The sequence below is a fragment of the Pseudophryne corroboree genome, chromosome 3, assembly GCF_028390025.1.
Source record: "Pseudophryne corroboree isolate aPseCor3 chromosome 3, aPseCor3.hap2, whole genome shotgun sequence".
NCBI lineage: Eukaryota > Metazoa > Chordata > Amphibia > Anura > Myobatrachidae > Pseudophryne > Pseudophryne corroboree.
In genome coordinates this window covers 440,761,663-440,785,351 of record NC_086446.1, presented here as the reverse complement: position 1 = coordinate 440,785,351, position 23,689 = coordinate 440,761,663, and the positions used below count along the sequence as shown (strand labels likewise).

Below are 23,689 nucleotides of genomic sequence, written 5' to 3'. Positions count from 1 at the left end.
TAATAGCCTTATGCTCTAGCGACTGTGCTAGTCGGGCTTGGTTACGTAGGCTTGGAGGTGATGGCAAGGCAAGGCATCCTGACACTCCTGCTTTGTTTTATACACTAAAGTACATGAGTAAGTGTAAAATTAGGCATCTGTGGAGCATTGGTGGTTCAGTGGTAGAATTCTCGCCTGCCACTCATGAGGCCCGGAATCGATTCCCGGCCAATGCAGTCCTGAGTTTTTGCTGATATGGCAGTGTATTTTGTGAAAGTGAGGACAGCCATTTGCGCTGTGGTGGTGCAAGTTGACAGTGTTCCACATACAATGGTACAGGAAAAGAAAAAACATCCGCCCAACGTGGGGCTCGAACCCACGACCCTGAGATTAAGAGTCTCATGCTCTACCGACTGAGCTAGCCAGGCTTGGTTGAGAATGTATGGAGGTGATGGCAAGGCAAGGCATCCTGACACTCCTGCTTTATTTCATACACTAAAGTACACGAGTAAGTATAAAGTTAAGTATCTGTGGAGCATTGGTGGTTCAGTGGAAGAATTCACGCCTGCCACGCGGGAGGCCTGGGTTCGATTCCCGGCCAATGCAGTCCTGAGTTTTTGCTGATATGGCAGTGCATTTTGTGAAAGTGAGGACAGCCATTTGCGCTGTGGTGGTGCAAGTTGACAGTGTTCCACATACAATGGTACAGGAAAAGAAAAAAAAACATCTGCCCAATGTGGGGCTCGAACCCACGACCCTGAGATTAAGAGTCTCATGCTTTACCGACTGAGTTAGCAATGCTTGGTAACCGAGGAGTTGTGGTGATGGCAAGGCAAGGCATCCTGACTCTCCTGCTTTGTTTTGTACACTAAAGTACATGAGTAAGTCTAAAATTAAGCATCTGTGGATCATTGGTGGTTCAGTGGTAGAAATCTAGCCGGCCACGTGGGAGGCCGGGTTCAATTCCCGGTCAATACATTCCTGAGTTTTTGCTGATAGGGCAGTGCATTTTGTGAAAGTGAGGACAGCCATTTGCGCTGTGGTGATGCAAGTATACACTCTTCCACATACAATGGTAAAGGAAGAGAAAAAAACAACTGCCCAACATGGAGCTCAAATACATGACCCTAAGATTAATAGCCTTATGCTCTAGCGACTGTGCTAGTCGGGCTTGGTTACGTAGGCTTGGAGGTGATGGCAAGGCAAGGCATCCTGACACTCCTGCTTTGTTTTATACACTAAAGTACATGAGTAAGTATAAAATTAGGCATCTGTGGAGCATTGGTGGTTCAGTGGTAGAATTCTCGCCTGCCACTCATGACGCCCGGAATCGATTCCCGGCCAATGCAGTCCTGAGTTTTTGCTGATATGGCAGTGTATTTTGTGAAAGTGAGGACAGCCATTTGCGCTGTGGTGGTGCAAGTTGACAGTGTTCCACATACAATGGTACAGGAAAAGAAAAAACATCCGCCCAACGTGGGGCTCGAACCCACGACCCTGAGATTACGAGTCTCATGCTCTACCGACTGAGCTAGCCAGGCTTGGTTGAGAATGTATGGAGGTGATGGCAAGGCAAGGCATCCTGACACTCCTGCTTTATTTCATACACTAAAGTACACGAGTAAGTATAAAGTTAAGTATCTGTGGAGCATTGGTGGTTCAGTGGAAGAATTCACGCCTGCCACGCGGAAGGCCTGTGTTCGATTCCCGGCCAATGCAGTCATGAGTTTTTGCTGATATGGCAGTGCATTTTGTGAAAGTGAGGACAGCCATTTGCGCTGTGGTGGTGCAAGTTGACAGTGTTCCACATACAATGGTACAGGAAAAGAAAAAAAACATCCGCCCAATGTGGGGCTCGAACCCACGACCCTGAGATTAAGAGTCTCATGCTTTACCGACTGAGCTAGCCAGGCTTAGTTGTGAATGTATGGAGGTGATGGCAAGGCAAGGCAAGGCATCCTGACACTCCTGCTTTGTTTCATACACTAAAGTACACGAGTAAGTGTAAAATTAAGTACCTGTGGAGCATTGGTGGTTCAGTGGTAGAATTCTCGCCTGCCACACGGGAGGCATGGGTTCGATTCCCAGCCAATGCAGTCCTGAGTTTTTGCTGATATGGCAGTGCATTTTGTGAAAGTGAGGACAGCTATTTGCGCTGTGGTGGTGCAAGTTGACAGTGTTCCACATACAATGGTACAGGAAAAGAAAAAAAACATCCGCCCAACGTTGGGGTCGAACCCACGACCCTGAGATTAAGAGTCTCATGCTCTACCGACTGAGCTAGCCAGGCTTGGTTGTGAATGTATGGAGGTGATGGCAAGGCAAGGCAAGGCAACCTGACACTCCTGCTTTGTTTCATACACTAAAGTACACGAGTAAGTGTAAAATTAAGTACCTGTGGAGCATTGGTGGTTCAGTGGTAGAATTCTCGCCTGCCACACGGGAGGCACGGGTTCGATTCCCAGCCAATGCAGTCCTGAGTTTTTGCTGATATGGCAGTGCATTTTGTGAAAGTGAGGACAGCCATTTGCGCTGTGGTGGTGCAAGTTGACAGTGTTCCACATACAATGGTACAGGAAAAGAAAAAAAACATCCGCCCAATGTGGGGCTCGAACCCACGACCCTGAGATTAAGAGTCTCATGCTTTACCGACTGAGTTAGCAATGCTTGGTAACCGAGGAGTTGTGGTGATGGCAAGGCAAGGCATCCTGACTCTCCTGCTTTGTTTTGTACACTAAAGTACATGAGTAAGTCTAAAATTAAGCATCTGTGGATCATTGGTGGTTCAGTGGTAGAAATCTAGCCGGCCACGTGGGAGGCCGGGTTCAATTCCCGGTCAATACATTCCTGAGTTTTTGCTGATAGGGCAGTGCATTTTGTGAAAGTGAGGAAAGCCATTTGCGCTGTGGTGATGGAAGTATACACTGTTCCACATACAATGGTAAAGGAAGAGAAAAAAACAACTGCCCAACATGGAGCTCAAATACATGACCCTAAGATTAATAGTCTTATGCTCTAGCGACTGTGCTAGTCGGGCTTGGTTACGTAGGCTTGGAGGTGATGGCAAGGCAAGGCATCCTGACACTCCTGCTTTGTTTTATACACTAAAGTACATGAGTAAGTGTAAAATTAGGCCTCTGTGGAGCATTGGTGGTTCAGTGGTAGAATTCTCGCCTGCCACGCGTGAGGCCCGGAACCGATTCCCGGCCAATGCAGTCCTGAGTTTTTGCTGATATGGCAGTGTATTTTGTGAAAGTGAGGACAGCCATTTGCGCTGTGGTGGTGCAAGGATACAGTGTTCCACATACAATGGTACAGGAAAAGAAAAAACATCCGCCCAACGTGGGGCTCGAACCCACGACCCTGTGATTAAGAGTCTCATGCTCTACCGACTGAGCTAGCCAGGCTTGGTTGTGAATGTATGGAGGTGATGGCAAGGCAAGGCAAGGCATCCTGACACTCCTGCTTTGTTTCATACACTAAAGTACAAGAGTAAGTGTAAAGTTAAGTATCTGTGGAGCATTGGTGGTTCAGTGGTAGAATTCTCGCCTGCCACGCAGGAGGCCCGGGTTCGATTTCCGGCCAATGCAGTCCTGAATTTTTGCTGATATGGCAGTGCATTTTGTGAAAGTGAGGACAGCCATTTGCGCTGTGGTGGTGAAAGTTGACAGTGTTCCACATACAATGGTACAGGAAAAGAAAAAAAACATCTGCCCAATGTGGGGCTCGAACCAACGACCCTGAGATTAAGAGTTTCATGCTTTACCGACAGAGTTAGCAATGCTTGGTAACCGAGGAGTTGTGGTGATGGCAAGGCAAGGCATCCTGACTCTCCTGCTTTGTTTTGTACACTAAAGTACATGAGTAAGTCTAAAATTAAGCATCTGTGGATCATTGGTGGTTCAGTGGTAGAAATCTAGCAGGCCACGTGGGAGGCAAGGCATCCTGACACTCCTGCTTTATTTCATACACTAAAGTACATGAGTAAGTGTAAAATTAGGCATCTGTGGAGCATTGGTGGTTCAGTGGTAGAATTCTCGCCTGCCACGCGGGAGGCCCGGGTTCGATTTCCGGCCAATGCAGTCCTGAATTTTTGCTGATATGGCAGTGCATTTTGTGAAAGTGAGGACAGCCATTTGCGCTGTGGTGGTGCAAGTATACACTGTTCCACATACAATGGTACAGGAAGAGAAAAAAACAACTGCCCAACATGGAGCTCAAATACATGACCCTAAGATTAATAGTCTTATGCTCTAGCGACTGTGCTAGTCGGGCTTGGTTACGTAGGCTTGGAGGTGATGGCAAGGCAAGGCATCCTGACACTCCTGCTTTGTTTTATACACTAAAGTACATGAGTAAGTGTAAAATTAGGCATCTGTGGAGCATTGGTGGTTCAGTGGTAGAATTCTCGCCTGCCACACGTGAGGCCCGGAATCGATTCCCGGCCAATGCAGTCCTGAGTTTTTGCTGATATGGCAGTGTATTTTGTGAAAGTGAGGACAGCCATTTGCGCTGTGGTGGTGCAAGTATACAGTGTTCGACATACAATGGTACAGGAAAAGAAAAAACATCCACCCAACGTGGGGGTCGAACCCACGACCCTGAGATTAAGAGTCTCATACTCTACCGACTGAGCTAGCCAGGCTTGGTTGCGAATGTATGGAGGTGATGGCAAGGCAAGGCATCCTGACACTCCTGCTTTGTTTCATACACTAAAGTACACGAGTAAGTGTAAAATTAAGTACCTGTGGAGCATTGGTGGTTCAGTGGTAGAATTGTCACCTGCCACGCGGGAGGCACGGGTTCGATTCCCGGCCAATGCAGTCCTGAGTTTTTGCTGATATGGCAGTGCATTTTGTGAAAGTGAGGACAGCCATTTGCGCTGTGGTGGTGCAAGTTGACAGTGTTCCACATACAATGGTACAGGAAAAGAAAAAAAACATCCGCCCAATGTGGGGCTCGGACCCACGACCCTGAGATTAAGAGTCTCATGCTTTACCGACTGAGTTAGCAATGCTTGGTAACCGAGGAGTTGTGGTGATGGCAAGGAAAGGCATCCTGACTCTCCTGCTTTGTTTTGTACACTAAAGTACATGAGTAAGTCTAAAATTAAGCATCTGTGGATCATTCGTGGTTCAGTGGTAGAAATCTAGCCGGCCACGTGGGAGGCCGGGTTCAATTCCCGGTCAATACATTCCTGAGTTTTTGCTGATAGGGCAGTGCATTTTGTGAAAGTGAGGACAGCCATTTGCGCTGTGGTGATGCAAGTATACACTGTTCCACATACAATGGTAAAGGAAGAGAAAAAAACAACTGCCCAACATGGAGCTCAAATACATGACCCTAAGATTAATAGCCTTATGCTCTAGCGACTGTGCTAGTCGGGCTTGGTTACGTAGGCTTGGAGGTGATGGCAAGGCAAGGCATCCTGACACTCCTGCTTTGTTTTATACACTAAAGTACATGAGTAAGTGTAAAATTAGGCATCTGTGGAGCATTGGTGGTTCAGTGGTAGAATTCTCGCCTGCCACTCATGACGCCCGGAATCGATTCCCGGCCAATGCAGTCCTGAGTTTTTGCTGATATGGCAGTGTATTTTGTGAAAGTGAGGACAGCCATTTGCGCTGTGGTGGTGCAAGTTGACAGTGTTCCACATACAATGGTACAGGAAAAGAAAAAACATCCGACTAACGTGGGGCTCGAACCCACGACCCTGAGATTAAGAGTCTCATGCTCTACCGACTGAGCTAGCCAGGCTTGGTTGAGAATGTATGGAGGTGATGGCAAGGCAAGGCATCCTGACACTCCTGCTTTATTTCATACACTAAAGTACACGAGTAAGTATAAAGTTAAGTATCTGTGGAGCATTGGTGGTTCAGTGGAAGAATTCACGCCTGCCACGCGGAAGGCCTGTGTTCGATTCCCGGCCAATGCAGTCATGAGTTTTTGCTGATATGGCAGTGCATTTTGTGAAAGTGAGGACAGCCATTTGCGCTGTGGTGGTGCAAGTTGACAGTGTTCCACATACAATGGTACAGGAAAAGAAAAAAAACATCCGCCCAATGTGGGGCTCGAACCCACGACCCTGAGATTAAGAGTCTCATGCTTTACCGACTGAGCTAGCCAGGCTTAGTTGTGAATGTATGGAGGTGATGGCAAGGCAAGGCAAGGCATCCTGACACTCCTGCTTTGTTTCATACACTAAAGTACACGAGTAAGTGTAAAATTAAGTACCTGTGGAGCATTGGTGGTTCAGTGGTAGAATTCTCGCCTGCCATGCGGGAGGCACGGGTTCGATTCCCGGCCAATGCAGTCCTGAGTTTTTGCTGATATGGCAGTGCATTTTGTGAAAGTGAGGACAGCCATTTGCGCTGTGGTGGTGCAAGTTGACAGTGTTCCACATACAATGGTACAGGAAAAGAAAAAAAACATCCGCCCAACGTTGGGGTCGAACCCACGACCCTGAGATTAAGAGTCTCATGCTCTACCGACTGAGCTAGCCAGGCTTGGTTGTGAATGTATGGAGGTGATGGCAAGGCAAGGCAAGGCAAGGCAAGGCATCCTGACACTCCTGCTTTGTTTCATACACTAAAGTACACGAGTAAGTGTAAAATTAAGTACCTGTGGAGCATTGGTGGTTCAGTGGTAGAATTCTCGCCTGCCACACGGGAGGCACGGGTTCGATTCCCAGCCAATGCAGTCCTGAGTTTTTGCTGATATGGCAGTGCATTTTGTGAAAGTGAGGACAGCCATTTGCGCTGTGGTGGTGCAAGTTGACAGTGTTCCACATACAATGGTACAGGAAAAGAAAAAAAACATCCGCCCAATGTGGGGCTCGAACCCACGACCCTGAGATTAAGAGTCTCATGCTTTACCGACTGAGTTAGCAATGCTTGGTAACCGAGGAGTTGTGGTGATGGCAAGGCAAGGCATCCTGACTCTCCTGCTTTGTTTTGTACACTAAAGTACATGAGTAAGTCTAAAATTAAGCATCTGTGGATCATTGGTGGTTCAGTGGTAGAAATCTAGCCGGCCACGTGGGAGGCCGGGTTCAATTCCCGGTCAATACATTCCTGAGTTTTTGCTGATAGGGCAGTGCATTTTGTGAAAGTGAGGAAAGCCATTTGCGCTGTGGTGATGGAAGTATACACTGTTCCACATACAATGGTAAAGGAAGAGAAAAAAACAACTGCCCAACATGGAGCTCAAATACATGACCCTAAGATTAATAGTCTTATGCTCTAGCGACTGTGCTAGTCGGGCTTGGTTACGTAGGCTTGGAGGTGATGGCAAGGCAAGGCATCCTGACACTCCTGCTTTGTTTTATACACTAAAGTACATGAGTAAGTGTAAAATTAGGCCTCTGTGGAGCATTGGTGGTTCAGTGGTAGAATTCTCGCCTGCCACGCGTGAGGCCCGGAACCGATTCCCGGCCAATGCAGTCCTGAGTTTTTGCTGATATGGCAGTGTATTTTGTGAAAGTGAGGACAGCCATTTGCGCTGTGGTGGTGCAAGGATACAGTGTTCCACATACAATGGTACAGGAAAAGAAAAAACATCCGCCCAACGTGGGGCTCGAACCAACGACCCTGTGATTAAGAGTCTCATGCTCTACCGACTGAGCTAGCCAGGCTTGGTTGTGAATGTATGGAGGTGATGGCAAGGCAAGGCAAGGCATCCTGACACTCCTGCTTTGTTTCATACACTAAAGTACACGAGTAAGTGTAAAATTAAGTACCTGTGGAGCATTGGTGGTTCAGTGGTAGAATTCTCGCCTGCCATGCGGGAGGCACGGGTTCGATTCCCGGCCAATGCAGTCCTGAGTTTTTGCTGATATGGCAGTGCATTTTGTGAAAGTGAGGACAGCCATTTGCGCTGTGGTGGTGCAAGTTGACAGTGTTCCACATACAATGGTACAGGAAAAGAAAAAAAACATCCGCCCAATGTGGGGCTCGAACCCACGACCCTGAGATTAAGAGTCTCATGCTTTACCGACTGAGTTAGCAATGCTTGGTAACCGAGGAGTTGTGGTGATGGCAAGGCAAGGCATCCTGACTCTCCTGCTTTGTTTTGTACACTAAAGTACATGAGTAAGTCTAAAATTAAGCATCTGTGGATCATTGGTGGTTCAGTGGTAGAAATCTAGCCGGCCACGTGGGAGGCCGGGTTCAATTCCCGGTCAATACATTCCTGAGTTTTTGCTGATAGGGCAGTGCATTTTGTGAAAGTGAGGAAAGCCATTTGCGCTGTGGTAATGCAAGTATACACTGTTCCACATACAATGGTAAAGGAAGAGAAAAAAACAACTGCCCAACATGGAGCTCAAATACATGACCCTAAGATTAATAGTCTTATGCTCTAGCGACTGTGCTAGTCGGGCTTGGTTACGTAGGCTTGGAGGTGATGGCAAGGCAAGGCATCCTGACACTCCTGCTTTGTTTTATACACTAAAGTACATGAGTAAGTGTAAAATTAGGCATCTGTGGAGCATTGGTGGTTCAGTGGTAGAATTCTCGCCTGCCACTCGTGAGGCCCGGAATCGATTCCCGGCCAATGCAGTCCTGAGTTTTTGCTGATATGGCAGTGTATTTTGTGAAAGTGAGGACAGCCATTTGCGCTGTGGTGGTGCAAGTTGACAGTGTTCCACATACAATGGTACAGGAAAAGAAAAAAAACATCCAACCAATGTGGGGCTCGAACCCACGACCCTGAGATTAAGAGTCTCATGCTTTACCGACTGAGTTAGCAATGCTTGGTAACCGAGGAGTTGTGGTGATGGCAAGGCAAGGCATCCTGACTCTCCTGCTTTGTTTTGTACACTAAAGTACATGAGTAAGTCTAAAATTAAGCATCTGTGGATCATTGGTGGTTCAGTGGTAGAAATCTAGCCGGCCACGTGGGAGGCCGGGTTCAATTCCCGGTCAATACATTCCTGAGTTTTTGCTGATAGGGCAGTGCATTTTGTGAAAGTGAGGACAGCCATTTGCGCTGTGGTGGTGCAAGTATACAGTGTTCCACATACAATGGTACAGGAAAAGAAAAAACATCCGCCCAACGTGGGGCTCGATCCCACAACCCTGACATTAAGAGTCTCATGCTCTACCGACTGAGCTAGCCAGGCTTGGTTGAGAATGTATGGAGGTGATGGCAAGGCAAGGCATCCTGACACTCCTGCTTTATTTCATACACTAAAGTACACGAGTAAGTGTAAAATTAAGTATCTGTGGAGCATTGGTGGTTCAGTGGTAGAATTCTCACCTGCCACGAGGGAGGCCTGGGTTCGATTCCCGGCCAATGCAGTCCTGAGTTTTTGCTGATATGGCAGTGTATTTTGTGAAAGTGAGGACAGACATTTGCGCTGTGGTGGGGCAAGTTGACAGTGTTCCACATACAATGGTACAGGAAATGAAAAAAAAACATCCACCCAATGTGGGGCTCGTACCCACAACCCTGAGATTAAGAGTCTCATGCTTTACCGACTGAGTTAGCAATGCTTGGTAACCGAGGAGTTGTGGTGATGGCAAGGCAAGGCATCCTGACTCTCCTGCTTTGTTTTGTACACTAAAGTACATGAGTAAGTCTAAAATTAAGCATCTGTGGATCATTGGTGGTTCAGTGGTAGAAATCTAGCCTGCCACGTGGGAGGCCGGGTTCAATTCCCGGTCAATACATTCCTGAGTTTTTGCTGATAGGGCAGTGCATTTTGTGAAAGTGAGGACAGCCATTTGCGCTGTGGTGATGCAAGTATACACTGTTCCACATACAATGGTACAGGAAGAGAAAAAAACAACTGCCCAACATGGAGCTCAAATACATGACCCTAAGATTAATAGTCTTATGCTCTAGCGACTGTGCTAGTCGGGCTTGGTTACGTAGGCTTGGAGGTGATGGCAAGGCAAGGCATCCTGACACTCCTGCTTTGTTTTATACACTAAAGTACATGAGTAAGTGTAAAATTAGGCATCTGTGGAGCATTGGTGGTTCAGTGGTAGAATTCTCGCCTGCCACGCGTGAGGCCCGGAATCGATTCCCGGCCAATGCAGTCCTGAGTTTTTGCTGATATGGCAGTGTATTTTGTGAAAGTGAGGACAGCCATTTGCGCTGTGGTGGTGCAAGTATACAGTATTCCACATACAATGGTACAGGAAAAGAAAAAACATCCGCCCAACGTTGGGGTCGAACCCACAACCCTGAGATTAAGAGTCTTATGCTCTACCGACTGAGCTAGCCAGGCTTGGTTGCGAATGTATGGAGGTGATGGCAAGGCAAGGCAAGGCATCCTGACACTCCTGCTTTGTTTCATACACTAAAGTACACGAGTAAGTGTAAAATTAAGTATCTGTGGAGCATTGGTGGTTCAGTGGTAGAATTCTCGCCTGCCACGCGGGGGGCCCGGGTTCGATTCCCGGCCAATGCAATCCTGAGTTTTTGCTGATATGGCAGTGCATTTTGTGAAAGTGAGGACAGCCATTTGCGCTGTGGTGGTGCAAGTTGACAGTGTTCCACATACAATGGTACAGGAAAAGAAAAAAAACATCCGCCCAATGTGGGGCTCGAACCCACGACCCTGAGATTAAGAGTCTCATGCTTTACCGACTGAGTTAGCAATGCTTGGTAACCGAGGAGTTGTGGTGATGGCAAGGCAAGGCATCCTGACTCTCCTGCTTTGTTTCATACACTAAAGTACATGAGTAAGTCTAAAATTAAACATCTGTGGATCATTGGTGGTTCAGTGGTAGAAATCTAGCCGGCCACGTGGGAGGCCGGGTTCAATTCCCGGTCAATACATTCCTGAGTTTTTGCTGATAGGGCAGTGCATTTTGTGAAAATGAGGACAGCCATTTGCGCTGTGGTGATGCAAGTATACACTGTTCCACATACAATGGTACAGGAAGAGAAAAAAACAACTGCCCAACATGGAGCTCAAATACATGACCCTAAGATTAATAGTCTTATGCTCTAGCGACTGTGCTAGTCGGGCTTTGTTACGTAGGCTTGGAGGTGATGGCAAGGCAAGGCATCCTGACATTCCTGCTTTGTTTTATACACTAAAGTACATGAGTAAGTGTAAAATTAAGTACCTGTGGAGCATTGGTGGTTCAGTGGTAGAATTCTCGCCTGCCACGCGGGAGGCCCGGGTTCGATTCCCGGCCAATGCAGTCCTGAGTTTTTGCTGATATGGCAGTGCATTTTGTGAAAGTGAGGACAGCCATTTGCGCTGTGGTGATGCAAGTATACACTGTTCCACATACAATGGTAAAGGAAGAGAAAAAAACAACTGCCCGACATGGAGCTCAAATACATGACCCTAAGATTAATAGTCTTATGCTCTAGCGACTGTGCTAGTCGGGCTTGGTTACGTAGGCTTGGAGGTGATGGCAAGGCAAGGCATCCTGACACTCCTGCTTTGTTTTATACACTAAAGTACATGAGTAAGTGTAAAATTAGGCATCTGTGGAGCATTGGTGGTTCAGTGGCAGAATTCTCGCCTGCCACTCATGAGGCCCGGAATCGATTCCCGGCAATGCAGTCCTGAGTTTTTGCTGATATGGCAGTGTATTTTGTGAAAGTGAGGACAGCCATTTGCGCTGTGGTGGTGCAAGTTGACAGTGTTCCACATACAATGGTACAGGAAAAGAAAAAACATCCGCCCAACGTGGGGCTCGAACCCACGACCCTGAGATTAAGAGTCTCATGCTCTACCGACTGAGCTAGCCAGGCTTGGTTGAGAATGTATGGAGGTGATGGCAAGGCAAGGCATCCTGACACTCCTGCTTTATTTCATACACTAAAGTACACGAGTAAGTGTAAAGTTAAGTATCTGTGGAGCATTGGTGGTTCAGTGGTAGAATTCTCGCCTGCCACGCAGGAGGCCCGGGTTCGATTTCCGGCCAATGCAGTCCTGAATTTTTGCTGATATGGCAGTGCATTTTGTGAAAGTGAGGACAGCCATTTGCGCTGTGGTGGTGCAAGTTGACAGTGTTCCACATACAATGGTACAGGAAAAGAAAAAAAACATCTGCCCAATGTGGGGCTCGAACCCATGACCCTGAGATTAAGAGTCTCATGCTTTACCGACTGAGTTAGCAATGCTTGGTAACCGAGGAGTTGTGGTGATGGCAAGGCAAGGCATCCTGACTCTCCTGCTTTGTTTTGTACACTAAAGTACATGAGTAAGTCTAAAATTAAGCATCTGTGGATCATTGGTGGTTCAGTGGTAGAAATCTAGCCGGCCACGTGGGAGGCAAGGCATCCTGACACTCCTGCTTTATTTCATACACTAAAGTACACGAGTAAGTGTAAAGTTAAGTATCTGTGGAGCATTGGTGGTTCAGTGGTAGAATTCTCGCCTGCCACGCGGGAGGCCCGGGTTTGATTTCCGGCCAATGCAGTCCTGAATTTTTGCTGATATGGCAGTGCATTTTGTGAAAGTGAGGACAGCCATTTGCGCTGTGGTGGTGCAAGTATACAGTGTTCCACATACAATGGTACAGGAAAAGAAAAAACATCCGCCCAACGTGGGGCTTGAACCCACGACCCTGAGATTAAGAGTCTCATGCTCTACCGACTGAGCTAGCCAGGCTTGGTTGAGAATGTATGGAGGTGATGGCAAGGCAAGGCATCCTGACACTCCTGCTTTATTTCATACACTAAAGTACACGAGTAAGTGTAAAATTAAGTATCTGTGGAGCATTGGTGGTTCAGTGGTAGAATTCTCGCCTGCCACGCGGGAGGCCTGGGTTCGATTCCCGGCCAAAGCAGTCCTGAGCTTTTGCTGATATGGCAGTGCATTTTGTGAAAGTGAGGACAGCCATTTGCGCTGTGGTGGGGCAAGTTGACAGTGTTCCACATACAATGGTACAGGAAAAGAAAAAAAACATCCACCCAATGTGGAGCTCGAACCCACGACCCTGAGATTACGAGTCTCATGCTTTACCGACTGAGTTAGCAATGCTTGGTAACCGAGGAGTTGTGGTGATGGCAAGGCAAGGCATCCTGACTCTCCTGCTTTGTTTTGTACACTAAAGTACATGAGTAAGTCTAAAATTAAGCATCTGTGGATCATTGGTGGTTCAGTGGTAGAAATCTAGCCGGCCACGTGGGAGGCCGGGTTCAATTCCCGGTCAATACATTCCTGAGTTTTTGCTGATAGGGCAGTGCATTTTGTGAAAGTGAGGACAGCCATTTGCGCTGTGGTGATGCAAGTATACACTGTTCCACATACAATGGTACAGGAAGAGAAAAAAACAACTGCCCAACATGGAGCTCAAATACATGACCCTAAGTTAAATTGTCTTATGCTCTAGCGACTGTGCTAGTCGGGCTTGGTTTCGTAGGCTTGGAGGTGATGGCAAGGCAAGGCATCCTGACACTCCTGCTTTGTTTTATACACTAAAGTACATGAGTAAGTGTAAAATTAGGCATCTGTGGAGCATTGGTGGTTCAGTGGTAGAATTCTCGCCTGCCACGCGTGAGGCCCGGAATCGATTCCCGGCCAATGCAGTCCTGAGTTTTTGCTGATATGGCAGTGTATTTTGTGAAAGTGAGGACAGCCATTTGCGCTGTGGTGGTGCAAGTATACAGTGTTCCACATACAATGGTACAAGAAAAGAAAAAACATCCGCCCAACGTGGGGGTCGAACCCACGACCCTGAGATTAAAAGTCTCATGCTCTACCGACTGAGCTAGCCAGGCTTGGTTGCGAATGTATGGAGGTGATGGCAAGGCAAGGCAAGGCATCCTGACACTCCTGCTTTGTTTCATACACTAAAGTACACGAGTAAGTGTAAACTTAAGTATCTGTGGAGCATTGGTGGTTCAGTGGTAGAATTCTCGCCTGCCACGCGGGAGGCCCGGGTTCGATTCCCGGCCAATGCAATCCTGAGTTTTTGCTGATATGGCAGTGCATTTTGTGAAAGTGAGGACAGCCATTTGCGCTGTGGTGGTGCAAGTTGACAGTGTTCCACATACAATGGTACAGGAAAAGAAAAAAAACATCCGCCCAATGTGGGGCTCGAACCCACGACCCTGAGATTAAGAGTCTCATGCTTTACCGACTGAGTTAGCAATGATTGGTAACCGAGGAGTTGTGGTGATGGCAAGGCAAGGCATCCTGACTCTCCTGCTTTGTTTTGTACACTAAAGTACATGAGTAAGTCTAAAATTAAACATCTGTGGATCATTGGTGGTTCAGTGGTAGAAATCTAGCCGGCCACGTGGGAGGCCGGGTTCAATTCCCGGTCAATACATTCCTGAGTTTTTGCTGATAGGGCAGTGCATTTTGTGAAAGTGAGGACAGCCATTTGCGCTGTGGTGATGCAAGTATACACTGTTCCACATACAATGGTACAGGAAGAGAAAAAAACAACTGCCCAACATGGAGCTCAAATACATGACCCTAAGATTAATAGTCTTATGCTCTAGCGACTGTGCTAGTCGGGCTTGGTTACGTAGGCTTGGAGGTGATGGCAAGGCAAGGCATCCTGACACTCCTGCTTTGTTTTATACACTAAAGTACATGAGTAAGTGTAAAATTAAGTACCTGTGGAGCATTGGTGGTTCAGTGGTAGAATTCTCGCCTGCCACGCGGGAGGCCCGGGTTCGATTCCCGGCCAATGCAGTCCTGAGTTTTTGCTGATATGGCAGTGCATTTTGTGAAAGTGAGGACAGCCATTTGCGCTGTGGTGATGCAAGTATACACTGTTCCACATACAATGGTACAGGAAGAGAAAAAAACAACTGCCCAACATGGAGCTCAAATACATGACCCTAAGATTAATAGTCTTATGCTCTAGCGACTGTGCTAGTCGGGCTTGGTTACGTAGGCTTGGAGGTGATGGCAAGGCAAGGCATCCTGACACTCCTGCTTTGTTTTATACACTAAAGTACATGAGTAAGTGTAAAATTAGGCATCTGTGGAGCATTGGTGGTTCAGTGGTAGAATTCTCGCCTGCCACGCGTGAGGCCCGGAATCGATTCCCGGCAAATGCAGTCCTGAATTTTTGCTGATATGGCAGTGTATTTTGTGAAAGTGAGGACAGCCATTTGCGCTGTGGTGGTGCAAGTATACAGTGTTCCACATACAATGGTACAGGAAAAGAAAAAACATCCGCACAACGTGGGGCTCGAACCCACGACCCTGCGATTAAGAGTCTCATGCTTTACCAACTGAGCTAGCCAGGCTTATTTGAGAATGTATGGAGGTGATGGCAAGGCAAGGCAAGGCATCCTGACACTCCTGCTTTGTTTCATACACTAAAGTACACGAGTAAGTGTAAAATTAAGTACTTGTGGAGCATTGGTGGTTCAGTGGTAGAATTCTCGCCTGCCACGCGGGAGGCCTGGGTTCGATTCCCGGCCAATGCAGTCCTAAGTTTTTGCTGATATGGCAGTGCATTTTGTGAAAGTGAGGACAGCCACTTGAGCTGTGGTGGTGCAAGTTGACAGTGTTCCACATACAATGGTACAGGAAAAGAAAAAAAACATCCGCCCAATGTGGGGCTCGAACCCACGACCCTGAGATTAAGAGTCTCATGCTTTACCGACTGAGTTAGCAATGCTTGGTAACCGAGGAGTTGTGGTGATGGCAAGGCAAGGCATCCTGACTCTCCTGTTTTGTTTTGTACACTAAAGTACATGAGTAAGTCTAAAATTAAGCATCTGTGGATCATTGGTGGTTCAGTGGTAGAAATCTAGCCGGCCACGTGGGAGGCCGGGTTCAATTCCCGGTCAATACATTCCTGAGTTTTTGCTGATAGGGCAGTACATTTTGTGAAAGTGAGGACAGCCATTTGCGCTGTGGTGATGCAAGTATACACTGTTCCACATTCAATGGTACAGGAAGAGAAAAAAACAACTGCCCAACATGGAGCTCAAATACATGACCCTAAGATTAATAGTCTTATGCTCTAGCGACTGTGCTAGTCGGGCTTGGTTACGTAGGCTTGGAGGTGATGGCAAGGCAAGGCATCCTGACACTCCTGCTTTGTTTTATACACTAAAGTACATGAGTAAGTGTAAAATTAGGCATCTGTGGAGCATTGGTGGTTCAGTGGTAGAATTCTCGCCTGCCACGCGTGAGGCCCGGAATCGATTCCCGGCCAATGCAGTCCTGAGTTTTTGCTGATATGGCAGTGTATTTTGTGAAAGTGAGGACAGCCATTTGCGCTGTGGTGGTGCATGTATACAGTGTTCCACATACAATGGTACAGGAAAAGAAAAAACATTCACCCAACGTGGGGCTCGAACCCACGACCCTGAGATTAAGAGTTTCATGCTCTACCGACTGAGCTAGCCAGGCTTGGTTGCGAATGTATGGAGGTGATGGCAAGGCAAGGCAAGGCATCCTGACACTCCTGCTTTGTTTCATACACTAAAGTACACGAGTAAGTGTAAAATTAAGTACTTGTGGAGCATTGGTGGTTCAGTGGTAGAATTCTCGCCTGCCACGCGGGAGGCCTGGGTTCGATTCCCGGCCAATGCAGTCCTAAGTTTTTGCTGATATGGCAGTGCATTTTGTGAAAGTGAGGACAGCCATTTGCGCTGTGGTGGTGCAAGTTGACAGTGTTCCACATACAATGGTACAGGAAAAGAAAAAAAACATCCGCCCAATGTAGGGCTCGAACCCACGACCCTGAGATTAAGAGTCTCATGCTTTACCGACTGAGTTAGCAATGCTTGGTAACCGAGGAGTTGTGGTGATGGCAAGGCAAGGCATCCTGACTCTCCTGCTTTGTTTTGTACACTAAAGTACATGAGTAAGTCTAAAATTAAACATCTGTGGATCATTGGTGGTTCAGTGGTAGAAATCTAGCCGGCCACGTGGGAGGCCGGGTTCAATTCCCGGTCAATACATTCCTGAGTTTTTGCTGATAGGGCAGTGCATTTTGTGAAAGTGAGGACAGCCATTTGCGCTGTGGTGATGCAAGTAAACACTGTTCCACATATAATGGTACAGGAAGAGAAAAAAACAACTGCCCAACATGGAGCTCAAATACATGACCCTAAGATTAATAGTCTTATGCTCTAGCGACTGTGCTAGTCGGGCTTGGTTACGTAGGCTTGGAGGTGATGGCAAGGCAAGGCATCCTGACACTCCTGCTTTGTTTTATACACTAAAGTACATGAGTAAGTGTCAAATTAAGTACCTGTGGAGCATTGGTGGTTCAGTGGTAGAATTCTCGCCTGCCACGCGGGAGGCCTGGGTTCGATTCCTGGCCAATGCAGTCCTGAGTTTTTGCTGATATGGCAGTGCATTTTGTGAAAGTGAGGACAGCCATTTGCGCTGTGGTGATGCAAGTATACACTGTTCCACATACAATGGTAAAGGAAGAGAAAAAAACAACTGCCCAACATGGAGCTCAAATACATGACCCTAAGATTAATAGTCTTATGCTCTAGCGACTGTGCTAGTCGGGCTTTGTTACGTAGGCTTGGAGGTGATGGCAAGGCAAGGCATCCTGACACTCCTGCTTTGTTTAATACACTAAAGTACATGAGTAAGTGTAAAATTAGGCATCTGTGGAGCATTGGTGGTTCAGTGGTAGAATTCTCGCCTGCCACGCGTGAGGCCCGGAATCGATTCCCGGCCAATGCAGTCCTGAGTTTTTGCTGATATGGCAGTGTATTTTGTGAAAGTGAGGACAGCCATTTGCGCTGTGGTGGTGCATGTATACAGTGTTCCACATACAATGGTACAGGAAAAGAAAAAACATTCACCCAACGTGGGGCTCGAACCCACGACCCTGAGATTAAAAGTTTCATGCTCTACCGACTGAGCTAGCCAGGCTTGGTTGCGAATGTTTTGAGGTGATGGCAAGGCAAGGCATCCTGACACTCCTGCTTTGTTTCATACACTAAAGTACACGAGTAAGTGTAAAATTAAGTACTTGTGGAGCTTTGGTGGTTCAGTGGTAGAATTCTCGCCTGCCACGCGGGAGGCCTGGGTTCGATTCCCGGCCAATGCAGTCCTAAGTTTTTGCTGATATTGCAGTGCATTTTGTGAAAGTGAGGACAGCCATTTGCGCTGTGGTGGTGCAAGTTGACAGTGTTCCACATACAATGGTACAGGAAAAGAAAAAAAACATCCGCCCAATGTAGGGCTCGAACCCACGACCCTGAGATTAAGAGTCTCATGCTTTACCGACTGAGTTAGCAATGCTTGGTAACCGAGGAGTTGTGGTGATGGCAAGGCAAGGCATCCTGACTCTCCTGCTTTGTTTTGTACACTAAAGTACATGAGTAAGTCTAAAATTAAACATCTGTGGATCATTGGTGGTTCAGTGGTAGAAATCTAGCCGGCCACGTGGGAGGCCGGGTTCAATTCCCGGTCAATACATTCCTGAGTTTTTGCTGATAGGGCAGTGCATTTTGTGAAAGTGAGGACAGCCATTTGCGCTGTGGTGATGCAAGTATACACTGTTCCACATACAATGGTAAAGGAAGAGAAAAAAACAACTGCCCAACATGGAGCTCAAATACATGACCCTAAGATTAATAGTCTTATGCTCTAGCGACTGTGCTAGTCGGGCTTTGTTACGTAGGCTTGGAGGTGATGGCAAGGCAAGGCATCCTGACACTCCTGCTTTGTTTAATACACTAAAGTACATGAGTAAGTGTAAAATTAGGCATCTGTGGAGCATTGGTGGTTCAGTGGTAGAATTCTCGCCTGCCACGCGTGAGGCCCGGAATCGATTCCCGGCCAATGCAGTCCTGAGTTTTTGCTGATATGGCAGTGTATTTTGTGAAAGTGAGGACAGCCATTTGCGCTGTGGTGGTGCATGTATACAGTGTTCCACATACAATGGTACAGGAAAAGAAAAAACATTCGCCCAACGTGGGGCTCGAACCCACGACCCTGAGATTAAGAGTTTCATGCTCTACCGACTGAGCTAGCCAGGCTTGGTTGCGAATGTTTTGAGGTGATGGCAAGGCAAGGCATCCTGACACTCCTGCTTTGTTTCATACACTAAAGTACACGAGTAAGTGTAAAATTAAGTACTTGTGGAGCTTTGGTGGTTCTGTGGTAGAATTCTCGCCTGCCACGCGGGAGGCCTGGGTTCGATTCCCGGCCAATGCAGTCCTAAGTTTTTGCTGATATGGCAGTGCATTTTGTGAAAGTGAGGACAGCCATTTGCGCTGTGGTGGTGCAAGTTGACAGTGTTCCACATACAATGGTACAGGAAAAGAAAAAAAACATCCGCCCAACGTTGGGCTCGAACCCACGACCCTGAGATTAAGAGTCTCATGCTTTACCGACTGAGTTAGCAATGCTTGGTAACCGAGGAGTTGTGGTGATGGCAAGGCAAGGCATCCTGACTCTCCTGCTTTGTTTTGTACACTAAAGTACATGAGTAAGTCTAAAATTAAACATCTGTGGATCATTGGTGGTTCAGTGGTAGAAATCTAGCCGGCCACGTGGGAGGCCGGGTTCAATTCCCGGTCAATACATTCCTGAGTTTTTGCTGATAGGGCAGTGCATTTTGTGAAAGTGAGGACAGCCATTTGCGCTGTGGTGATGCAAGTAAACACTGTTCCACATATAATGGTACAGGAAGAGAAAAAAACAACTGCCCAACATGGAGCTCAAATACATGACCCTAAGATTAATAGTCTTATGCTCTAGCGACTGTGCTAGTCGGGCTTGGTTACGTAGGCTTGGAGGTGATGGCAAGGCAAGGCATCCTGACACTCCTGCTTTGTTTAATACACTAAAGTACATGAGTAAGTGTAAAATTAGGCATCTGTGGAGCATTGGTGGTTCAGTGGTAGAATTCTCGCCTGCCACTCGTGAGGCCCGGAATCGATTCCCTGCCAATGCAGTCCTGAGTTTTTGCTGATATGGCAGTGTATTTTGTGAAAGTGAGGACAGCCATTTGCGCTGTGGTGGTGCAAGTTGACAGTGTTCCACATACAATGGTACAGGAAAAGAAAAAACATCCGGCCAACGTGGGGCTCGAACCCACGACCCTGAGATTAAGAGTCTCATGCTCTACCAACTGAGCTAGCCAGGCTTGGTAGAGAATGTATGGAGGTGATGGCAAGGCAAGGCATCCTGACACTCCTGCTTTGTTTCATACACTAAAGTACACGAGTAAGTGTAAAATTAAGTACCTGTGGAGCATTGGTGGTTCAGTGGTAGAATTCTTGCCTGCCACGTGGGAGGCCCGGGTTCGATTCCCGGCCTATGCAGTCCTGAGTTTTTGCTGATATGGCAGTGCATTTTGTGAAAGTGAGGACAGCCATTTGCGCTGTGGTGGTGCAAGTTGACAGTGTTCCACAAACAATGGTACAGGAAAAGAAAAAAAACATCCGACCAATGTGGGGCTCGAACCCACGACCCTGAGATTAAGAGTCTCATGCTTTATCGACTGAGTTAGCAATGCTTGGTAACCGAGGAGTTGTGGTGATGGCAAGGCAAGGCATCCTGACTCTCCTGCTTTGTTTTGTACACTAAAGTACATGAGTAAGTCTAAAATTAAGCATCTGTGGATCATTGGTGGTTCAGTTGTAGAAATCTAGCCGGCCACGTGGGAGGCCGGGTTCAATTCCCGGTCAATACATTCCTGAGTTTTTGCTGATAGGGCAGTGCATTTTGTGAAAGTGAGGACAGCCATTTGCGCTGTGGTGATGCAAGTATACACTGTTCCACATACAATGGTAAAGGAAGAGAAAAAAACAACTGCCCAACATGGAGCTCAAATACATGACCCTAAGATTAATAGTCTTATGCTGTAGCGACTGTGCTAGTCGGGCTTGGTTACGTAGGCTTGGAGGTGATGGAAAGGCAAGGCATCCTGACACTCCTGCTTTGTTTTATACACTAAAGTACATGAGTAAGTGTAAAATTAGGCATCTGTGGAGCATTGGTGGTTCAGTGGTAGAATTCTCGCCTGCCACGCGTGAGGCCCGGAATCGATTCCCGGCCAATGCAGTCCTGAGTTTTTGCTGATATGGCAGTGTATTTTGTGAAAGTGAGGACAGCCATTTGCGCTGTGGTGGTGCATGTATACAGTGTTCCACATACAATGGTACAGGAAAAGAAAAAACATCCAACCAACGTGGGACTCGAACCCACGACTCTGAGATTAAGAGTCTCATGCTTTACCGACTGAGCTAGCCAGGCTTGGTTGCGAATGTATGGAGGTGATGGCAAGGCAAGGCAAGGCATCCTGACACTCCTGCTTTGTTTCATACACTAAAGTACACGAGTAAGTGTAAAATTAAGTACCTGTGGAGCATTGGTCGTTCAGTGGTAGAATTCTCGCCTGCCACGCGGGAGGTCTGGGTTCGATTCCCGGCCAATGCAGTCCTAAGTTTTTGCTGATATGGCAGTGCATTTTGTGAAAGTGAGGACAGCCATTTGCGCTGTGGTGGTGCAAGTTGACAGTGTTCCACATACAATGGTACAGGAAAAGAAAAAAAACATCCGCCCAATGTAGGGCTCGAACCCACGACCCTGAGATTAAGAGTCTCATGCTTTACCGACTGAGTTAGCAATGCTTGGTAACCGAGGAGTTGTGGTGATGGCAAGGCAAGGCATCCTGACTCTCCTGCTTTGTTTTGTACACTAAAGTACATCAGTAAGTCTAAAATTAAACATCTGTGGATCATTGGTGGTTCAGTGGTAGAAATCTAGCCGGCCACGTGGGAGGCCGGGTTCAATTCCCGGCCAATGCAGTCCTGAGTTTTTGCTGATATGGCAGTGCATTTTGTGAAAGTGAGGACAGCCATTTGCGCTGTGGTGATGCAAGTATACACTGTTCCACATACAATGGTAAAGGAAGAGAAAAAAACAACTGCTCAACATGGAGCTCAAATACATGACCCTAAGATTAATAGTCTTATGCTCTAGCGACTGTGCTAGTCGGGCTTGGTTACGTAGGTTTGGAGGTGATGGCAAGGCAAGGCATCCTGACACTCCTGCTTTGTTTTATACACTAAAGTACATGAGTAAGTGTAAAATTAGGCATCTGTGGAGCATTGGTGATTCAGTGGTAGAATTCTCGCCTGCCACTCATGAGGCCCGGAATCGATTCCCGGCCAATGCAGTCCTGAGTTTTTGCTGATATGGCAGTGTATTTTGTGAAAGTGAGGACAGCCATTTGCGCTGTGGTGGTGCAAGTTGACAGTGTTCCACATACAATGGTACAGGAAAAGAAAAAACATCCGCCCAACGTGGGGCTCGAACCCACAACCCTGAGATTAAGAGTCTCATGCTCTACCGACTGAGCTAGCCAGGATTGGTTGAGAATGTATGGAGGTGATGGCAAGGCAAGGCATCCTGACACTCCTGCTTTATTTCATACACTAAAGTACACGAGTAAGTGTAAAGTTAAGTATCTGTGGAGCATTGGTGGTTCAGTGGTAGAATTCTCACCTGCCACGCGGGAGGCCCGGTTTCGATTTCCGGCCAATGCAGTCCTAAATTTTTGCTGATATGGCAGTGCATTTTGTGAAAGTGAGGACAGCCATTTGCGCTGTGGTGGTGCAAGTTGACAGTGTTCCACATACAATGGTACAGGAAAAGAAAAAAAACATCCGCCCAATGTGGGGCTTGAACCAACGACCCTGAGATTAAGAGTATCATTCTTTACCGACTGAGTTAGCAATGCTTGGTAACCGAGGAGTTGTGGTGATGGCAAGGCAAGGCATCCTGACTCTCCTGCTTTGTTTTGTACACTAAAGTACATGAGTAAGTCTAAAATTAAGCATCTGTGGATCATTGGTGGTTCAGTGGTAGAAATCTAGCCGGCCACGTGGGAGGCCGGGTTCAATTCCCGGTCAATACATTCCTGAGTTTTTGCTAATAGGGCAGTGCATTTTGTGAAAGTGAGGACAGCCATTTGCGCTGTGGTGGTGCAAGTATACATTGTTCCACATACAATGGTACAGGAAAAGAAAAAACATCCGCCCAACGTGGGGCTCGAACCCACGACCCTGAGATTAAGAGTCTCATGCTCTACCGACTGAGCTAGCCAGGCTTGGTTGAGAATGTATGGAGGTGATGGCAAGGCAAGGCATCCTGACACTCCTGCTTTGTTTTATACACTAAAGTACATGAGTAAGTGTAAAATTAGGCATCTGTGGAGCATTGGTGGTTCAGTGGTAGAATTCTCGCCTGCCACGCGTGAGGCCCGGAATCGATTCCCGGCCAATGCAGTCCTGAGTTTTTGCTGATATGGCAGTGTATTTTGTGAAAGTGAGGACAGCCATTTGCGCTGTGGTGGTGCATGTATACACTGTTCCACATACAATGGTACAGGAAAAGAAAAAACATCCACCCAACGTGGGGCTCGAACCCACGACCCTGAGATTAAGAGTTTCATGTTCTACCGACTGAGCTAGCCAGGCTTGGTTGCGAATGTATGGAGGTGATGGCAAGGCAAGGCAAGGCATCCTGACACTCCTGCTTTGTTTCATACACTAAAGTACACGAGTAAGTGTAAAATTAAGTACTTGTGGAGCATTGGTGGTTCAGTGGTAGAATTCTCGCCTGCAACTCGGGAGGCCTGGGTTCGATTCCCGGCCAATGCAGTCCTAAGTTTTGCTGATATGGCAGTGCATTTTGTGAAAGTGAGGACAGCCATTTGCGCTGTGGTGGTGCAAGTTGACAGTGTTCCACATACAATGGTACAGGAAAAGAAAAAAAACATCCGCCCAATGTAGGTCTCGAACCCACGACCCTGAGATTAAGAGTCTCAAGCTTTAC

General features: G+C 47.2%; 40 non-coding genes across 40 annotated transcripts; 22 read left to right on the top strand and 18 right to left on the bottom strand.

Moving 5' to 3' along the window:
- Positions 1-334: 334 nt before the first annotated feature.
- Positions 335-407, bottom strand: TRNAK-CUU (transfer RNA lysine (anticodon CUU)). The gene has a single exon. It is a non-coding gene; the product is annotated as a tRNA-Lys (tRNA).
- A 107-nt stretch (positions 408-514) lies between these two features.
- TRNAG-GCC (transfer RNA glycine (anticodon GCC)) lies at positions 515-585 on the top strand. Its single transcript has one exon. It is a non-coding gene; the product is annotated as a tRNA-Gly (tRNA).
- An 862-nt stretch (positions 586-1,447) lies between these two features.
- On the bottom strand, positions 1,448-1,520 carry TRNAT-CGU (transfer RNA threonine (anticodon CGU)). The gene has a single exon. It is a non-coding gene; the product is annotated as a tRNA-Thr (tRNA).
- Positions 1,521-1,819: 299 nt separating this feature from the next.
- TRNAK-CUU (transfer RNA lysine (anticodon CUU)) lies at positions 1,820-1,892 on the bottom strand. Its single transcript has one exon. It is a non-coding gene; the product is annotated as a tRNA-Lys (tRNA).
- Positions 1,893-2,004: 112 nt separating this feature from the next.
- On the top strand, positions 2,005-2,075 carry TRNAG-GCC (transfer RNA glycine (anticodon GCC)). The gene has a single exon. It is a non-coding gene; the product is annotated as a tRNA-Gly (tRNA).
- Positions 2,076-2,196: 121 nt separating this feature from the next.
- On the bottom strand, positions 2,197-2,269 carry TRNAK-CUU (transfer RNA lysine (anticodon CUU)). The gene has a single exon. It is a non-coding gene; the product is annotated as a tRNA-Lys (tRNA).
- Positions 2,270-3,313: 1,044 nt separating this feature from the next.
- TRNAK-CUU (transfer RNA lysine (anticodon CUU)) lies at positions 3,314-3,386 on the bottom strand. Its single transcript has one exon. It is a non-coding gene; the product is annotated as a tRNA-Lys (tRNA).
- A 112-nt stretch (positions 3,387-3,498) lies between these two features.
- Positions 3,499-3,569, top strand: TRNAG-GCC (transfer RNA glycine (anticodon GCC)). The gene has a single exon. It is a non-coding gene; the product is annotated as a tRNA-Gly (tRNA).
- A 421-nt stretch (positions 3,570-3,990) lies between these two features.
- Positions 3,991-4,061, top strand: TRNAG-GCC (transfer RNA glycine (anticodon GCC)). Its single transcript has one exon. It is a non-coding gene; the product is annotated as a tRNA-Gly (tRNA).
- A 490-nt stretch (positions 4,062-4,551) lies between these two features.
- TRNAK-CUU (transfer RNA lysine (anticodon CUU)) lies at positions 4,552-4,624 on the bottom strand. The gene has a single exon. It is a non-coding gene; the product is annotated as a tRNA-Lys (tRNA).
- A 1,039-nt stretch (positions 4,625-5,663) lies between these two features.
- Positions 5,664-5,736, bottom strand: TRNAK-CUU (transfer RNA lysine (anticodon CUU)). Its single transcript has one exon. It is a non-coding gene; the product is annotated as a tRNA-Lys (tRNA).
- Positions 5,737-6,035: 299 nt separating this feature from the next.
- On the bottom strand, positions 6,036-6,108 carry TRNAK-CUU (transfer RNA lysine (anticodon CUU)). The gene has a single exon. It is a non-coding gene; the product is annotated as a tRNA-Lys (tRNA).
- Positions 6,109-6,220: 112 nt separating this feature from the next.
- TRNAG-GCC (transfer RNA glycine (anticodon GCC)) lies at positions 6,221-6,291 on the top strand. The gene has a single exon. It is a non-coding gene; the product is annotated as a tRNA-Gly (tRNA).
- Positions 6,292-6,412: 121 nt separating this feature from the next.
- Positions 6,413-6,485, bottom strand: TRNAK-CUU (transfer RNA lysine (anticodon CUU)). Its single transcript has one exon. It is a non-coding gene; the product is annotated as a tRNA-Lys (tRNA).
- A 1,239-nt stretch (positions 6,486-7,724) lies between these two features.
- On the top strand, positions 7,725-7,795 carry TRNAG-GCC (transfer RNA glycine (anticodon GCC)). Its single transcript has one exon. It is a non-coding gene; the product is annotated as a tRNA-Gly (tRNA).
- A 1,412-nt stretch (positions 7,796-9,207) lies between these two features.
- On the top strand, positions 9,208-9,278 carry TRNAG-GCC (transfer RNA glycine (anticodon GCC)). Its single transcript has one exon. It is a non-coding gene; the product is annotated as a tRNA-Gly (tRNA).
- Positions 9,279-10,325: 1,047 nt separating this feature from the next.
- TRNAG-GCC (transfer RNA glycine (anticodon GCC)) lies at positions 10,326-10,396 on the top strand. The gene has a single exon. It is a non-coding gene; the product is annotated as a tRNA-Gly (tRNA).
- Positions 10,397-11,067: 671 nt separating this feature from the next.
- On the top strand, positions 11,068-11,138 carry TRNAG-GCC (transfer RNA glycine (anticodon GCC)). The gene has a single exon. It is a non-coding gene; the product is annotated as a tRNA-Gly (tRNA).
- Positions 11,139-11,627: 489 nt separating this feature from the next.
- On the bottom strand, positions 11,628-11,700 carry TRNAK-CUU (transfer RNA lysine (anticodon CUU)). Its single transcript has one exon. It is a non-coding gene; the product is annotated as a tRNA-Lys (tRNA).
- A 107-nt stretch (positions 11,701-11,807) lies between these two features.
- On the top strand, positions 11,808-11,878 carry TRNAG-GCC (transfer RNA glycine (anticodon GCC)). The gene has a single exon. It is a non-coding gene; the product is annotated as a tRNA-Gly (tRNA).
- Positions 11,879-12,299: 421 nt separating this feature from the next.
- TRNAG-GCC (transfer RNA glycine (anticodon GCC)) lies at positions 12,300-12,370 on the top strand. Its single transcript has one exon. It is a non-coding gene; the product is annotated as a tRNA-Gly (tRNA).
- Positions 12,371-12,489: 119 nt separating this feature from the next.
- Positions 12,490-12,562, bottom strand: TRNAK-CUU (transfer RNA lysine (anticodon CUU)). The gene has a single exon. It is a non-coding gene; the product is annotated as a tRNA-Lys (tRNA).
- Positions 12,563-12,669: 107 nt separating this feature from the next.
- Positions 12,670-12,740, top strand: TRNAG-GCC (transfer RNA glycine (anticodon GCC)). Its single transcript has one exon. It is a non-coding gene; the product is annotated as a tRNA-Gly (tRNA).
- An 861-nt stretch (positions 12,741-13,601) lies between these two features.
- On the bottom strand, positions 13,602-13,674 carry TRNAK-UUU (transfer RNA lysine (anticodon UUU)). The gene has a single exon. It is a non-coding gene; the product is annotated as a tRNA-Lys (tRNA).
- Positions 13,675-13,786: 112 nt separating this feature from the next.
- TRNAG-GCC (transfer RNA glycine (anticodon GCC)) lies at positions 13,787-13,857 on the top strand. The gene has a single exon. It is a non-coding gene; the product is annotated as a tRNA-Gly (tRNA).
- A 671-nt stretch (positions 13,858-14,528) lies between these two features.
- On the top strand, positions 14,529-14,599 carry TRNAG-GCC (transfer RNA glycine (anticodon GCC)). Its single transcript has one exon. It is a non-coding gene; the product is annotated as a tRNA-Gly (tRNA).
- Positions 14,600-15,274: 675 nt separating this feature from the next.
- Positions 15,275-15,345, top strand: TRNAG-GCC (transfer RNA glycine (anticodon GCC)). Its single transcript has one exon. It is a non-coding gene; the product is annotated as a tRNA-Gly (tRNA).
- Positions 15,346-16,206: 861 nt separating this feature from the next.
- Positions 16,207-16,279, bottom strand: TRNAK-CUU (transfer RNA lysine (anticodon CUU)). Its single transcript has one exon. It is a non-coding gene; the product is annotated as a tRNA-Lys (tRNA).
- A 112-nt stretch (positions 16,280-16,391) lies between these two features.
- Positions 16,392-16,462, top strand: TRNAG-GCC (transfer RNA glycine (anticodon GCC)). Its single transcript has one exon. It is a non-coding gene; the product is annotated as a tRNA-Gly (tRNA).
- Positions 16,463-17,133: 671 nt separating this feature from the next.
- Positions 17,134-17,204, top strand: TRNAG-GCC (transfer RNA glycine (anticodon GCC)). Its single transcript has one exon. It is a non-coding gene; the product is annotated as a tRNA-Gly (tRNA).
- A 490-nt stretch (positions 17,205-17,694) lies between these two features.
- On the bottom strand, positions 17,695-17,767 carry TRNAK-UUU (transfer RNA lysine (anticodon UUU)). The gene has a single exon. It is a non-coding gene; the product is annotated as a tRNA-Lys (tRNA).
- Positions 17,768-17,874: 107 nt separating this feature from the next.
- TRNAG-GCC (transfer RNA glycine (anticodon GCC)) lies at positions 17,875-17,945 on the top strand. The gene has a single exon. It is a non-coding gene; the product is annotated as a tRNA-Gly (tRNA).
- An 861-nt stretch (positions 17,946-18,806) lies between these two features.
- Positions 18,807-18,879, bottom strand: TRNAK-CUU (transfer RNA lysine (anticodon CUU)). Its single transcript has one exon. It is a non-coding gene; the product is annotated as a tRNA-Lys (tRNA).
- Positions 18,880-18,986: 107 nt separating this feature from the next.
- TRNAG-GCC (transfer RNA glycine (anticodon GCC)) lies at positions 18,987-19,057 on the top strand. The gene has a single exon. It is a non-coding gene; the product is annotated as a tRNA-Gly (tRNA).
- An 861-nt stretch (positions 19,058-19,918) lies between these two features.
- On the bottom strand, positions 19,919-19,991 carry TRNAK-CUU (transfer RNA lysine (anticodon CUU)). The gene has a single exon. It is a non-coding gene; the product is annotated as a tRNA-Lys (tRNA).
- Positions 19,992-20,098: 107 nt separating this feature from the next.
- TRNAG-GCC (transfer RNA glycine (anticodon GCC)) lies at positions 20,099-20,169 on the top strand. The gene has a single exon. It is a non-coding gene; the product is annotated as a tRNA-Gly (tRNA).
- A 1,046-nt stretch (positions 20,170-21,215) lies between these two features.
- TRNAG-GCC (transfer RNA glycine (anticodon GCC)) lies at positions 21,216-21,286 on the top strand. Its single transcript has one exon. It is a non-coding gene; the product is annotated as a tRNA-Gly (tRNA).
- An 861-nt stretch (positions 21,287-22,147) lies between these two features.
- Positions 22,148-22,220, bottom strand: TRNAK-CUU (transfer RNA lysine (anticodon CUU)). The gene has a single exon. It is a non-coding gene; the product is annotated as a tRNA-Lys (tRNA).
- A 668-nt stretch (positions 22,221-22,888) lies between these two features.
- Positions 22,889-22,961, bottom strand: TRNAK-CUU (transfer RNA lysine (anticodon CUU)). The gene has a single exon. It is a non-coding gene; the product is annotated as a tRNA-Lys (tRNA).
- Positions 22,962-23,443: 482 nt separating this feature from the next.
- Positions 23,444-23,514, top strand: TRNAC-GCA (transfer RNA cysteine (anticodon GCA)). Its single transcript has one exon. It is a non-coding gene; the product is annotated as a tRNA-Cys (tRNA).
- Positions 23,515-23,689: the final 175 nt, after the last annotated feature.